At 44.7% G+C, this 15011-nt stretch overlaps 1 protein-coding gene and 1 long non-coding RNA gene across 5 annotated transcripts in view; both read right to left on the bottom strand.

Annotated features, from left to right (window-relative positions):
* Positions 1 to 15011, bottom strand: part of LOC308460592 (uncharacterized protein) — a 126699-nt gene that overhangs the window by 88566 nt on the left and 23122 nt on the right. The window contains exon 1 of one of the 4 annotated variants that reach the window (XR_013978590.1): positions 1375 to 2769. The exons of the other annotated variants lie outside the window; for them this stretch is intronic. The gene's annotated coding sequence lies outside the window, so the exon portion shown is untranslated. Of the gene's footprint in view, positions 1 to 1374; positions 2770 to 15011 lie in introns of those variants that run through there. 4 annotated transcript variants of the gene reach the window in all.
* LOC308460684 lies at positions 9902 to 10297 on the bottom strand. Its single transcript, XR_013978720.1, has 2 exons — positions 10207 to 10297; positions 9902 to 10170 (listed from the first exon to the last, which is right to left on the bottom strand). It is a non-coding gene; the product is annotated as an uncharacterized lncRNA (long non-coding RNA).

The following is a 15011-nucleotide window of genomic DNA, read 5'->3' as shown; positions in this document are numbered from 1 at the left end:
CTATGTACAAAGAGATGTTTTGAGATAAATTTGGGCAGCACTTTATATTTCCACCTTAAATCCTCAGAAGATGGCACTTGCTTAAGGTTCTGAAGATGGGAATAAGATCTGCGAAAAATCAGACAAGTGAGCAGAAACAAAATATGACTTTTTGCCCCAGGGGTAATGGAGATGGAGATGAATCCTGACAGGCACACACATGACAAGGCCGAGGCAGAGCAGGAACGGGTGACTCACAAATTGTAGTGGCACGTTCTCTCCAAGGGCTTCAGTGTGCGAGTAATGCCTGAACGATCTTAGCCACGATCACATGAGGAACACAATGGCTGGCTGACTGTTGAGCCATATAATAAAACCCCAACAAATTAAGTATAAAACAGCCTCTGGTGAGTCATAGTCCTAATTAGAAAGAGAATTAACAGGTATTAGATTAGCAAAAAAACTCCCTGCTAGGAAAGTACATAGGGGACATTATTAAAGAGACTGACCTTTTTTGTTTGGTGTGTGTATGCGTGTGTTTGTTTCACTGAATTTGATCACACTTTTAATTACTCCTGCCACCATCAAGAACTAACTGGATTCTTTCAGTTAACTACTGACGAGTAGAAAGGTTTATAAATCATCCTGGAAGGCAGAGGAGCAGAAGGAATTACAGACCCACAAATTCTTACTCTGCGCCAAACATCACAAATATCACGTTTGCTTAGTTTCTCTCGAAGGGGCTGCATCACTCAGAGCACCATGTATAGTTTGGCCTATTGGTTATACTTTCTTGAGTGCTTCGACAGACACTCTTCTTTTTGCTAGGTTAGGCTCAATGAATACAATTTGGCAACTGACTAAACATCTAGGGTATGGTTACCAGACATCCCCATTTCCCGGGGACAGTCCCCGGATTTACAAATCTGTCCCTGGACAAAATCCGTCCCCAGAATGTCCTCGGATTTCATTTAATGTCCCCGGATTTATATTTTAAGTGTTGTAGATTTATCAGTAGGGAATGAATGTTGTGTGATTGGTTCAACGGCACAAGACGCATCATGTGGGGACTTCCGGTGAGGCAAAATGGCGGGCGCCACAGCAGTGAGCAGCACCTGAAGCCACCCAGAGCCAACTGCGCTACGAGGCTGGCTCTGGGCTGCTGAGACTGCCGCTGCCACTGCAGAGGGGAAACCCGGGACGTCTGGTGCGTCAACTGGGGGAACCGCTGACACCCCCCCCACGACCCAAATAGAGCCAGGAGCGAGAGCGCCCGGCCACCCAACAGCGCTCTGGGGCCAGGAAAAACCCTGGAGCCGACGCAGGGAGAAGGAGGAGCGGAGAAGGAGAAGGAAGAGAGAGAAAGAGGAAAGAGAAAAAAGAGGGAGCCCCGACCTTGCCGTGCTGCTGCTGAGGAGGAGAGGTAGAAGAGCACCGGAAGGGCAAGGACATGTGGCTGACCCCGGGCCCGATCCGAGTCTACTCCACGGTCGCTAGTGCTCCAAGAGAGCAGGCAGGGGCCCAGAGGAAGGCTGCACAACAGAGGAGACCACAGAAGAGAACACATTACTTCTTAATTTTTTTAAAAAAATAATAACTCCCCCCCTCTTTTTTAAAAAAGTGTCCCTGGATTCTTTGGAAAAAATCTGGTAACCTCAATCTAGGGCTGATATTCAAAGTAGTGAGGAGATTGCTCTGTCAGTGCAACCATTACTGCTTGCCTGATGGAATGACTTCCCCAGTCCTCCCACTCTGTCCTGTTCAGGGGGATTCTCCCAACCACCATGAGCTACTTTGTGGGGTGCAGAGGACTCCACAGGGGGAGGAGAGGACAGGAAGCCCCATTGTACTATCAGGATGTTGTGGCTTCTGCTACTGCAACTACATAGTTGTACCTACCTCTATGCATTTATAGCTGCATCTACTTGCATTCATCTCTCATGACATCTGCTCCCCCTTACGCTGTCTCTGTGTCTCTGCCTCTCTCGTTTGCTACCTTTGTCTCCCTCCGCCCCACTGTTGGCTCATCCATCACCAAAAACTGGGGTCAAACTTTATCTCACATTGCTGGCTACTTTTTCTTTTGATGGCAGGGAGGGGCGGGGAGCAGCTCAAAGGCCCCCATCCAGGTATGTCCCCTGTTAGGGAGCCCACACCAGTTTCTTGCTGAAAACCCCTCACTGGCTGCTCTTTTTTTGCATTGGGAGGGAAGCCTCACTACAGCAGTTTGGGAACATTTTTGTAGGGTCGGCTGTGTGGGGGAAATAATTGCTTTCCCTCCCCACACTCTGAAGTCTCTTTGATGCTTGGCTGGCACTGCAACTGCTAATTATATATTTTAAAACATGCATATTAATTGTGTCTACACACAATTAACATCAGATCGAGTTTGGGCCTTAGGGAGGTCTGAGTGTCTTGATATAAACACACACACAGAGAGACCACTCGGATTCTCTGGATATACATACACTTTTCCAGCTTTACTGAGAAACATATGCAGAGACAATTTCTCCATAGGTCTTTCCCCATAGTTCCTATTCATGTAATACTTAGTTACCCTAGAGATTTTTTTTTAATTGACTGACTCATCTTGAAAATTTTGCATGTGAATTTTCTTCCCATAAATAAGCCCATGCTGCTGAAGCTAATTTAGTACAGGTAGACATTGAACTCAAATGCTTGATAACAGATACAAAAGTGTTTGTTTCTACCTTTTCTCCACAACCTTCTCATTGCATGGGCTCCATGAGCTATTCTCACAAATCAGTACAGTTGACCATTTTCTAAAGAGAGGCTGCATGGGTAAATAGGAGAATGAAATTGCGCCATATTTTCATAAACCATACCTATTCTAGTTTGCTACTTTGCAATTGATACAATTGGGAGTATACTAATTTTAGGGCTGTGTAAGTCCCCTGTCCCCCAATTTGGTGTTTTTGATCAGGCTCCAATTCAGTTTGGATCAATTCAGACCTGATCTGATCTGATTCCATCCCAGTGAATATTTGGAAATCCAAATATTTGATCCTTCCATTGACTTGCACTGGGAAACCAAGAAGGTTTGTTTCTTCTTTGTTCCTTCACATAGGTGCATGAAATTTGTAGGAATTAACCACATCAAATTTCTAAAGCTTGCTTTTTTCAAAAGATAAAATAAAAAAGTGAAAGTGAAAGGACCATAAATAATTTATTCCTTGCAAATTATAGACACGTTTGGAACATGATAAGGTCTGATCTCAATTGCTGAAGGAAATTGTATCTGCCTCTAACAGTGCATATAGCTGCTGTAAAAATGAACACATTGCCTAAGTTAACTTTTCTTTTTCACACAGGATGGATCTCCAACAAACAATTTAAAATTTGGCAAAGAGAATTGGACCATTTTATTTTTAATGGGGAAAAGTCAATACTGAAAATGAACTTACTTTACATACAAATGAAAAAAGGTGGGTGAGGGATTCCAGACTTTCAGCGAGACCAACCAGCTTCATCATTTAATATTTATTAGTTTAGACAGTAAAATAAAGACATGGGTGCAAATAGAAAATATTTCCATAAATGGTCTCCTAATTAGTGTTTTACTGTAAAACCAATGCAAGAAAAATCTTTCGGTAGCTCTTTACTTATTAGTTGGATATGTAGAGGTATTACACTTATTACTCCTCATTGCAACCATAATATTTTCATCCACAATTCTATAGCAAACAAAGGCTTGAACCCTGGCAATCGTGGTGTTAGAAAGTTTTTTCCTTCACCTACATGATTTTTTAATATATTAATGGTAGGCCTGTTTCTGAGCTGGGGATTCAACTACCAGTGTTGGTTTCAATGGTGGCAAATTTAATGATTTAGCATGTCTGCCCCTCACTCACAGCTTTTGAAAACATGATTTCAGCAGCTTCTAATCAGGTATAATTTCTTCATTATATACTATATTACTAGACCTCAATGGTGGAGATTTAAGTTAAGTGACCTTTTAAAAGTCTGGGAGGGAAACTGGGGAATAACACTTGATGACAAAGACTGGTCTAACCACTGGAGCGAGCCTCTTGGTGAGGATGCCCAACAGCTGGCACATACCACCATGTGTGGTGACGGTGCTGGAAAGCACAAACCTTTTGGGATGCCATTTTTGCTGCCCATCACTACAAGCAAGTACCAGGATGGAGTAGTCTGACTAGAGGTGAGGAGTCTGGCCAATGGTGATGCTGCTACTGCCAGCACCTTTGCCTTGGGTGGCACCATGGCTGCTATGGGCACGTCTCATGCCAGTGCTAAGCTTCAGAAATTATACTCGCAGTATGTGGGCTGCTTGTGCACTGACTGTTCTCACAGGACTAACTGGCACACATGTGTGTGTGTGTGTGCGCCCCCCCAAAATGCTAATCAAGATAGATACAGAACAAACCTATAAATGAAATGCAAACTTAACATTAAAACTAGGGCCAAAATGGGGAGAGGGGATAAGGCATGGGTCGGCAAACTAAGGCCCTTGGGCCAGATCAGGCCCAATTGTCTTCTAAATCCAGCCTGTGGACGGTCCAGGAATCGACATGTGGATCACCAGAGTGTGGATTGCCAGTGTGTGTGTTCTTTCCCTCTCCCTCTCTCTCCCTCACACGGAGGCACTTTTCTCCTCAGGGATGGAGCAATCTTGTCCCACGCTGGGCGCCGTCGACGGCGGGAGTCGGCTCGCCTGCCTGCCTGCCTCAGTAGGGCGGCGCTGTGAAGGGGGCATGTGATGCCAGATGCTGCTATGTTCTCCTCCTGCTCCTGCTCCCTCTCCCTCAGTATGCTCTTCCTTCCCTCTTCGAGCCCTTTTCTGCGCCGCTTCCTTGTACGCTTTCTTCGCCACTGCCGCCTGCCTGCCTGCCTGCCTCCCTCTTGCATTCCTCCCATGACATTCAGCTGGGTTATTGCAGTGGCCGCTGTTATGTACTGAAGTTCTCACCCTGGGCCAGCAGGGGGATACTGTAGATAGTTTTCACTCAGGTCCACATATGCAAATAAGGGATTGAAAGTGACGTTCAGTGATTGGATAGTTACAGAAAGTTGTTACTGTTGCGTTGTAGTGGAGCTCTATATAAGCAGGCTGGCTGAACCCTTCAGTTCAGTTCTGTTCTGGCCTGTGAATAAACAAGAACTGTTTGAAGAATCGCTGTGTCATCTGATATGTTCACCCACAACTTAGTAGCCGCGGCCGCCACTTGTGGGTTGGCAGGTGGCTCCGTCTTCTTCTCTGCGGTGCCTCTCGGGAAGCAGCAGCAGCAGGTGATGGGTAAAAGCTCCGACGACACCCCGGTTCCCCTACCTCCACCCATGGCTCCTCTGCTGGGGCTGCTGCGTCTGTCGTCGCCGGCCAGTGCAGCCTCCTACCCCGCCATGGCACCTGTCTGGCTGGAGAAGCCCAATTGTGGCTATTGGGACGACAACTGGGACAGGTAAAGCGAAGCATCTTCAGGCCTCTTTGCGGGCGGGCGAAAATTGTTCATTTCCCCCCCAAAATATAGTCTGGCCTCCCACAAGGTCTGAGGGACAGTGGCCCGGCCCCCTGCTGAAAAAGTTTGCTGACCCCCTAGGATAAGGGCAGTGAGACTAACTAAGCAAAGACATAAAATTTATGTAACGCTTGATCATTAACCAACCAACTTCAAAACGGCTTCTTCTTACTTTCCAACACCACCCACTTCCAGGGCAATTATAACTAATTTAAATTACGTATTGCACACAGCTGCAGGAGAACAAAAGCCAATACAGTGCATGTGACTTATGAACCACTCAATTTTTATTGTACACCCCTAGACCAGCGGCATGTAGCAGACCATCACATTAAAAAAAGTTATGATACTTACATGGAGACCTCTGTCTTGTGCTTTTAAAAAAAAATTAAGGATGTGATTTGGATTGATTTGGGGGTGGGTCCGTACCTTTGCTTGATTTCTATTAATGCGGAAAGGACACAGACAGGTACTTAATGTATGGCAAAATACTAATGAATAATCACCATAACCTATGGCTCCTGCAACATTTTCTATTTGTGCTTTCTGACCACATATAACTGAGGGCAAATTTAAAAGGAGCCCTTGCAAAGGAAGGGGGAAATGGAGCGCTATCATAAACAAGCTCTCCACCCCAGTGAAAAATGAAGGTTTGACAGAAAGGGCTTTCAAATGAAACACAGGTGTGCAGGTGCACATTGGGAAGTTTTTGGGGGGTGGGGGGAGTTTGAGCTTTGCACTGTGGGTCAAACTGTGTAATTCGGGGGACTGGTCTAAGGACCTCTAATTATTGGCTCCAACTGCACATAGCAGAACACAGGTGTGTGCCACTAATGGAATCATAGAATCATAGCATGGTAGAGTTGGAAGAGACCTCGAGGGTCCTCTAGTCCAATCTCCTGCAATGCAGGAATCTTAACTGAAGCATCCAAGACAGATGGGCATCCAATCTCTGCATAAAAACCTCCAAAGATGGAGAGTCCACAACCTCCGAGGGAGACCGTTCCACTGTTGAACAGCTCTTACTGTCAGAAAGTTCTTCCTGGTGTTTCTCGTAACTTGAATCCATTGTTTCAGGTCCCACCCTCCAGACCAGAAGGACCCGAACCATTGAATTCAAAACCCCTATTTGGCAGGGACACGTGAGGGCATGTCCCAGTGTACCTGCCACTCCCAACCTTTCTCTGTTTGGTGCAAAGATATTAAGGGGGATTGGATTGTAAGCCTGTGTGGGTGAGCACACATGTCTCCTCTTGATTGGGAACGCAAATAAGAAAGGGTTCTGCGGAGAGAAAGAAGTAGGGAGCTGGAACCTCTAAAGCTGCTTTATAGCAGGTCAGATCAATGGTATATTTCATTCAGCATTATCCACTGAGTCTGTTTATGTCCCACTCATTTTGCTCCATTGCTGAAGTGCATGATAATTTGCCAAGTTAAAAGGTGGCAACCCTGAGATGATGTTCTAAAGCTAACAATAAGGGGGGGGGGGATCATCCCCCTGACCCTTGTTCGCAATCCAACAAGTGCAGAGGCTGCAGGCTTAACTTGGTTCACTGCTGCTCTCTCATCCCTCTACATCCAAAGGGCTTTGGTACCCTTTTTCTCCCTTCCTGGGGACTCCATCAAGAATCTAATTTTTGTTGTCTAGCATTTCCGTCTAGCATACACACTGGTTAACTCAAGCAGGGGAATGTTTTGTTCAAGCAAATGCTTCAGCATAAAAACGAGTGAATTCCACTAGGTGCTGACATTCCAGATCAGTCCTTAGTGGTCTGGCTGACACTGGGTTATACTTATCAAAGTTGGTTGGTAGTAGAGTGGCTTGAATTATTCATCACTACCAAGTGACTCTTCTATCTGAGAAAATTCAAGACGGAGGTTGCTTATGCACACAGGCAATTGTTTTCAAAACAGCTGGCACGAACAAATTGCAGCAGCACCAAAATTGCAGCAAACCTTTTAGTTTTGGGAGTGTATGGGGTGTTAGGGGAGGGGTAGTACCTCTGGTGGGGAACATGTCACACTGCTTCTGGGGTAGTTTGTCCACCTTTGGTCCCCACCCTGTGCTCAGCTCTGACCTGTGGCTCCTAGAAGCTTTCAGCATGCCACAGTGGCCACAACCTGGGAAACAGCTTCGATTGGCAGGCGAAGGGTAGCCAATGGGTCTCAAACCCTTGGTGAGTCAGGCTCTGACGGATTGAGCAGACAAGATTAATAGTGGGTCCGATGGTCAAGAAGGCGGTTTCTGCATGTGCCATAGAGGAAAATGAGGGACAGGTGGGACTCGTCCACCTAGGAGAAGGAAAACTCTGATACTAACCCTCTGCTGCCTTGCAGGATATATTTGGGAGAAGAAAAGGCTGAGGAGTAAACCCTACACAAATCCGGAGTGGGGTCCCCAGGACAGTTGGATGGCGCCTTGTACGCCTCCTTCCGGCAACTCCTGCAGCCAAGCTGGTGCCAAACATATTGCTCTGCTTTGCTTTGGACCACATAAGTGAGACTGAGAGAGGGGTCTTGTCGTCTGGGCAGCCTAGGACCTCTCTACACACTGCCCAGACTTGCACCCCAAGGAGGACACTTCAGTGCTGAAAACGCAGTGGTTTGACTTCACCCCCTGGAGGCAGTGGGGGAGCTTCATGCCCCGGCACTGGGGGCGGAGAGCAGGCGTAGGCATGGCTGGTGTGCGTCCTGGGGGTGTGGCGCAGCACCCGCAGAGGCCTGGCACCCAGTGTGTGTGGGGGGGGGGAGCCAGCTGCGATGGCACCCCACCGGGATCATGGTGCCAGGGGCGGAGCGCTCCCCCCCGCTCCCTCTTCCTCTGCCAGTGCCTGGAGGTGCATGTTTCTATTGGTTTCACACCAATTTAACTGTCCTGGCTCTCCCCCCTCTCTCCCAAAATCCTGGGAGCTGTAGTTTGGCGAGGGTACTGAGAATTGGGGTTGCCATCAGTCTGGGGGGTGGGTGGGTGAACCTTTGAAAGCTCTATCATTGGCAGAAGAATTACAACTGCTTATGGAGTAGAAATGCTCACTATGTTTATGCCAATGGCCATTAAGGTTTTTTTTAAAAGACAAACCAAAAAACACAGGCAGAAATTATAGCTCCAAAATGAATTGCTGGCTGGCATTTCAGAATTTTGCCAAATGATGGCAGACGTAACAATTGGAAAGCAGTACAACGTATGGCTCTCTAAGCCAAACACCACTCACTACCAGCTCACAGAAAACTGTGTCACCAGGTTGATCACTCTGTTTTTGTTGCCTGCACAGGTATGCAAAAATAGGGCAGGAGCTGTGAAGAGTAGGGCTCACTACAGGACTCGTGGGCTTTGATTGGCTGACCACACAAGTTGTGGAAGCTTATGCTACTTCTCTATTATCAACCATGTTGCATGTGCCATGAGTTTCCCTCGGTCCTTTCCTTGGTAGCTGGAAAGCAAGGGCAAGACTGTATCATGAATGTAGCCAAACAATATAGCCAGTGGCTCCATGGTCAGATCATAGTTATGTGTTTTGTATTTATAGTTATGGGGATGCGGGTGGCGCTGTGGTCTAAACCACTGAGCCTCTTGGGCTTGCCAATCGGAAGGTCGGCAGTTTGAATCCACACGACAGGGTGAGTTCCCGTGTTCATGTCACCAAGAATTGCTTTCTGATCTGCTGTGTACATGATGAAGTCATGCAGGTATCCGATACCAGTGAAAAACTAGTCTATTAAGACTTTGTTGTGTTATGTGATGTTTTCAAACCCATTTCTAACATCTGGAATATTATGGCTATTCCATAATTATGGATATTCCCTCAAATATCTTGGCACATATTTATGGTTCTATTCATGCTCATAATAATATAATTTGTTTATGCTCCCTTACCAAATGGGTACTCTTATTTGAAAGTATTAAAGAGGAGAGATGAAACTGCACCATTTCATTACTTATCTGTTCATAGGATTTAATAATACCCCCTAAAAAACATTTCCTTAGTACAATTAGATTATTACTGTTCTGGGATTGCATGCTAAGCCGGGGTTTTTGATCTGCTGTTTCTTGGTTGAAACTCACTGCTGTTAATAGGTACCAATCCTGATCTTAATTTCCTTCTGTACTTATTCATTGAGTGAATATTTTTGGGCATGGGTTTGATTTAATTATTTCTTTATCATACCAATTATAATTCCACAATATATTTCTAAGTTCTGTTGATACATTGTATTGGTCCATAATTCTTTATTTGAATGGAACTAAGTTCTTAAATGAGTTAAACAGCTGACTCGTAATATTTTTTTTACACAAGGGAAGACTATTCCTCCATTATTCACTAGTTATGTCCATGTGCTTTGTTCCACCCTGATTTCTTCACTCCCCAGATAAAGGCTGTAAATATTTTTTTCGCCACTTAGCAATTATCTATTCTGACACATACTCAGGAACAAAAACAATTTATTGGGTTACAAAGATGCATTACAGTGGTACCTCGGGTTACATATGCTTCAGGTTACATACGCTTCAGGTTACAGACTCCGCTAACCCAGAAATAGTGCTTCAGTTTAAGAACTTTGCTTCAGGATGAGAACAGAAATTGTGCTCCAGTGGCGCGGCAGCAGCAGGAGGCCCCATTAGCTAAAGGGGTGCTTCAGGTTAAGAACAGTTTCAGGTTAAGTATGGACCTCCGGAATGAATTAAGTACTTAACCTGAGGTACCACTGTACTTTGGTTAAAGTACTTAACCCGAGGTACCACTGTACTTTGGTTAAAGGAAGCTAAGTTTCATGGCTATAAGGCAAGCACTAAGTCCCATTTGCAGCTGTTCCATATTTCCTTCAATATCTCCACAACAACCGTGCAGGGTAGGTTCAGCTGATAGCTGGTGATCGGTCCGAGGCAGAAAGTGAATAAAATAATTGTTAAGTTGTGGGCGAACATATCAGACGACACAGCGATTCTTCCAAGGCAGCTCTTTATTTGTAAACTGGAACAGAACTGAACTGAGGAGCTCAGTCAGCCTGCTTATATAGAGCTCTACTAGAATGCAACAGTAACCATTTTCTGTAACTAGCCAATCACTGAACGTCACTTTCGATCCTTCATTTGCATAACTATCTACAGTATCCCCCTGCTGGCCCAGGGTGAGAACTTCAGTACATAACAATAATGATGAGTTAAATGAATTTAAAATGTGGAACTATACATGTTCAGATGGCAAACTGGTTTTGTTTTTGTATCTGGTTTTGCTGTAAAGAAAAAGCAGTGGAATGCAACAATTAAAGCATTGGGTAAAACGACTGCTGTCCTGTTTTTGTGTGTTCAGCTTTACAACACCCCCATCTTCAGAGTTGGGACCCTTTGGTCCGCCACATGTTGTTGGACTATAATTCCCTTCAGCCCCAGCAAGCAAGTCCAATAGCCAGGGATGCTGGGACTTGTAGTTCAGCATCATCTGGAGAGCCAAAGATTCATAGAATAGAATCATAGAATCATAGAATCATAGAGTTGGAAGAGACCACCAGGGCCATCGAGTCCAACCCCCTGCCAAGCAGGAAACACCATCAGAGCACTCCTGACATATGGTTGTCAAGCCTCTGCTTAAAGACCTCCAAAGAAGGAGACTCCACCACACTCCTTGGCAGCAAATTCCACTGTCGAACAGCTCTTACTGTCAGGAAGTTCTTCCTAATGTTTAGGTGGAATCTTCTTTCTTGTAGTTTGGATCCATTGCTCCGTGTCCGCTTCTCTGGAGCAGCAGAAAACAACCTTTCTCCCTCCTCTATGTGACATCCTTTTATATATTTGAACATGGCTATCATATCACCCCTTAACCTCCTCTTCTCCAGGCTAAACATGCCCAGCTCCCTTAGCCGTTCCTCATAAGGCATCGTTTCCAGGCCTTTGACCATTTTGGTTGCCCTCCTCTGGACCCGTTCCAGTTTGTCAGTGTCCTTCTTGAACTGTGGTGCCCAGAACTGGACACAGTACTCCAGGTGAGGTCTGACCAGAGCAGAATACAGTGGCACTATTACTTCCCTTGATCTAGATGCTATACTCCTATTGATGCAGCCCAGAATTGCATTGGCTTTTTTAGCTGCCGCGTCACACTGTTGGCTCATGTCAAGTTTGTGGTCAACCAAGACTCCTAGATCCTTTTCACATGTACGATTCCCCACATTTGTATTGTAACAAACTACTGCGCAATGATCCAAGTTAATTAATTAACGGTGGTGAACCAAGTTCAGCTCAGTCTAGGTGGGCACATTGCCTACAATAACACAAGAGTGAATCTGTTCCATATTTTAAAATGGAGTAAGTTTCCTGTGAAGATATTCAGTCAAGTTTCACTATTAACATTAAAAAAACAAGCAACAGAGCAAAAAAACCATACATGGCAATACTTGTACTGGAACTTTTGAAATTATTATCCATATCCAATATATTTTACTGTTTGCTTTTGTAGCTGATGAGTGTGCAGATCCCATACAAAATTATTTGTTTTACTTTTTATATATGTATACAAAAGCCCCAAAGAGATGAATTATATCCACCTCATTAATGTTATTGCTCAGAGATGGCATAACCTATGTATTCAAAATTAAGGAAGATTAAATCTCTGAGAGATATTAAAGATAATACATTATCTTATGCCGTTCAACACAGTGGCACCAATCCAACGCTATGTGTGACAGGCCAAGGCTGATTTGCATGACCTAGTCAGATATGAATGCAAAAGCCAATGTTGCCTATATTATCTTGATCAAATCTCTTTTATTTTTCCCCCTCCTCCCCTCACCCAACAGTAACTTTCCTATTCCATATGTGTACACACACACACACACACACACACACACACACACACACTTGCAGCTGTGGAAAAATAGGTTGAGTAGGAGAGTTGTAAAGTTAGGAAGTTAGAATCTGTTTTTAAAAGCTGCAAAAGCAGGTCTGCTTCTTTGTGAGGGGGGATGTTGTTTTTTTTTTTAAAAAAGATGAATTGAACAAATCTGTGTCTAAAGGTGTGGGGTGTGAAACACAAGAGCAGTCAAGTACAACATCCCTAGAGTGGACATAAAAGGGGATGTCTGGACCAGCCAGTCGGACTTTCCTGTTTCTTCTAGGCTGGTTACAGATAGGTAGCCGTGTTGGTCTGCCATAGTCAAAATAAAAAAATCCTTCCAGTAGCACCTTTAAGACCAACTAAGTTAGTTCTTGGTATGAGCTTTCGTGTGCAAGCACACTTCTTCAGATACACTGAAACAGAAGTTGCCAGATCCTTCTATATAGTGAGAAGGTGGGGAGGGGTATTACTCAGAAGGGTGGTGGGAATGGGAGATTGGCAGATAGCTGAGATGAGCCTGCTGACGACTCTTAACGACTGTAATAGGTCTTACAGGAAAAGGCAAGGGGTGAGAAGGTGAGAAATGGCTTAGTCATGTATAATGGGATAAGAATCCAATGTCTTTGTTCAAACCAGGTCTCTCCATGATTTTAAGTTTGGTAATGAGTTGCAATTCAGCAGCTTCTCTTTCCAGTCTATTTCTGAAATTCCTTTGTAGTAAAACAGCTACTTTGAGATCTTGTATAGAATGTCCTGGGAGATTGAAGTGTTCTCCTACTGGTTTCTCTGTTTTGTGATTCTTGATGTCAGATTTATGTCCATTTATTCTTTGGCGTAAGGTTTGGCCTGTTTGTCCAATATAGAGAGCTGAAGGACACTGTTGGCATTTGATGCCATACACAATGTTAGATGATGAGCAATTGAATAGTCCCGAGATGGTATGTGTGATGTTGTTGGGGCCAGTAATGGTGTTGTCCGGGTGTATGTGGCAGCAAAGTTGGCATCTGGGTTTATTGCAGGCTCTGGTGCCAGTGTCCGTGTTAAGTCTGGTTGTAGTATTATTGTGGGTTAGGAGTTGTTTAAGATTGGGTGGCTGTCTGTAGGCAATGAAAGGTCTTCCTCCCAGAGCTTGAGAAAGAGAACTGTCATTGTCCAGGAGAGGTTGTAGATCTCTGATGATGCGTTGTACTGTTTTAACTTGGGAGCTGTATGTGATGACTAGAGGTGTTCTGTTATTTTCTTTTTTGGGTCTGTCTGTTTTCTAGGCTGGGACAGACTTCCTCTGCATGTGACTAGAGGTGGGCGTGACCTCACCTGCCCAGGTAACAAAAGAGCAGGACTGGTCAGCCATCTCTCTCTCTGACTACATTCATCGAAGAAGCAACATCTGCTTAGCCTAAGACGCTCTCTTGGCTAAGAGAGGACAAAGGGGCTATCTCCTTATGGGATAGTTTCTAGGTGTATATTACTTTTGTAACTTAAGTCTGCCTTCTGGGATCCATTTGTGGACAGAATGTGTGAGTAAACTCTTTTTATACTTTTATAGAAGACTGTGTCGTGTCTATCTTTTATGAGGGACTAAGGGGGAAATTGCCAACAAAACGTATTTTAGAGGCTTTTGCGAGCCTGAGCAAATGCATCCGCTGTGCAAGTTTAAAAAGGGGAATGTTACTCTGCTAAATTGTAGAATTTGTTAACACAAGTTGGAAAGGATATAATCAAACAATATATCCTCTCCTGCATCCCTGAATATTCCCACAAAAGGCACTTTCAAATTAAGCCTGCCTGAACCATGTGAGTCTGGACAAAACTGACATGTATTTTCATAACAAAGCCAATCTTGTGTCATGCGAGAGAAAGCATGAAACCACAGGAAGTCTGTACAAAGCCACTTCACACAGTACTTTTTTTAAAAAAACACACAAAACCATAGACCTGCTTTATGTGTCCATCTACAATGGTAAATCATGATACAAGAAACATATCTGCACAAGGAACACATCAGCCTGGATGGCTCAGTCGGTTACAGCGTGGTGTTGACAATGGCAAAGTTGCAGGAGGGATCCCTGCATGGAACAGCTGCATATTCCTGCATTGCAGGTGGTTGGGTTAGATCAGAACTGTGCAGACTTTTCATGTTGGTGACACACTTTTTAGACAGCCATCATTTTGCGACACAGTACAGTGGTACCTCAGGTTACTGACGCTTCAGGTTACAGACTCCGCTAAATACCCAGAAATAGTACCTCGGGTTAAGAACTTTGCTTCAGGATGAGAACAGAAATTGCACAGCAGCAGTGGGAGGCCCCATTAGCTAAAGGGGTGCTTCAGGTTAGGAACAGTTTCAGGATAAGAACGGACCTCCAGAACGAAATAAGTTCTTAAGCCGAGGTACCACTGTAATTTAGTTTCCCTAGCAAACTGGAGGGTAAACTAAGCCCTTTCTGGCCCCAGAAGGAGCAGCTGCCACACTAACGTGTCGCAACACACAGTTTGGAAAGCTCTGGACTAGATGATCCTCAGGGTCCCTTCCAATTCAAGAACTCTGTGAACCCAGGTGTCATGCAGCTAAATCCATACGGTTACTGTGATGTCCCTAGGCTTCCTGTAGCTGAGGTTTGCCTCAGCATAATGTGGCAAAATATCCCAAGAATCAGAGAATACTGATTGTTGTGATGTGGGCTAGCCACACTTTTTAGAGTTGTGT

Source organism: Podarcis pityusensis (genome assembly GCF_964106645.2).
Source record: "Podarcis pityusensis genome assembly, chromosome: 13".
In the NCBI taxonomy this organism is placed as follows: domain Eukaryota; kingdom Metazoa; phylum Chordata; class Lepidosauria; order Squamata; family Lacertidae; genus Podarcis; species Podarcis pityusensis.
Note: the sequence above shows the minus strand (reverse complement) of the source record. Positions and strands in the feature narration are given on the sequence as shown.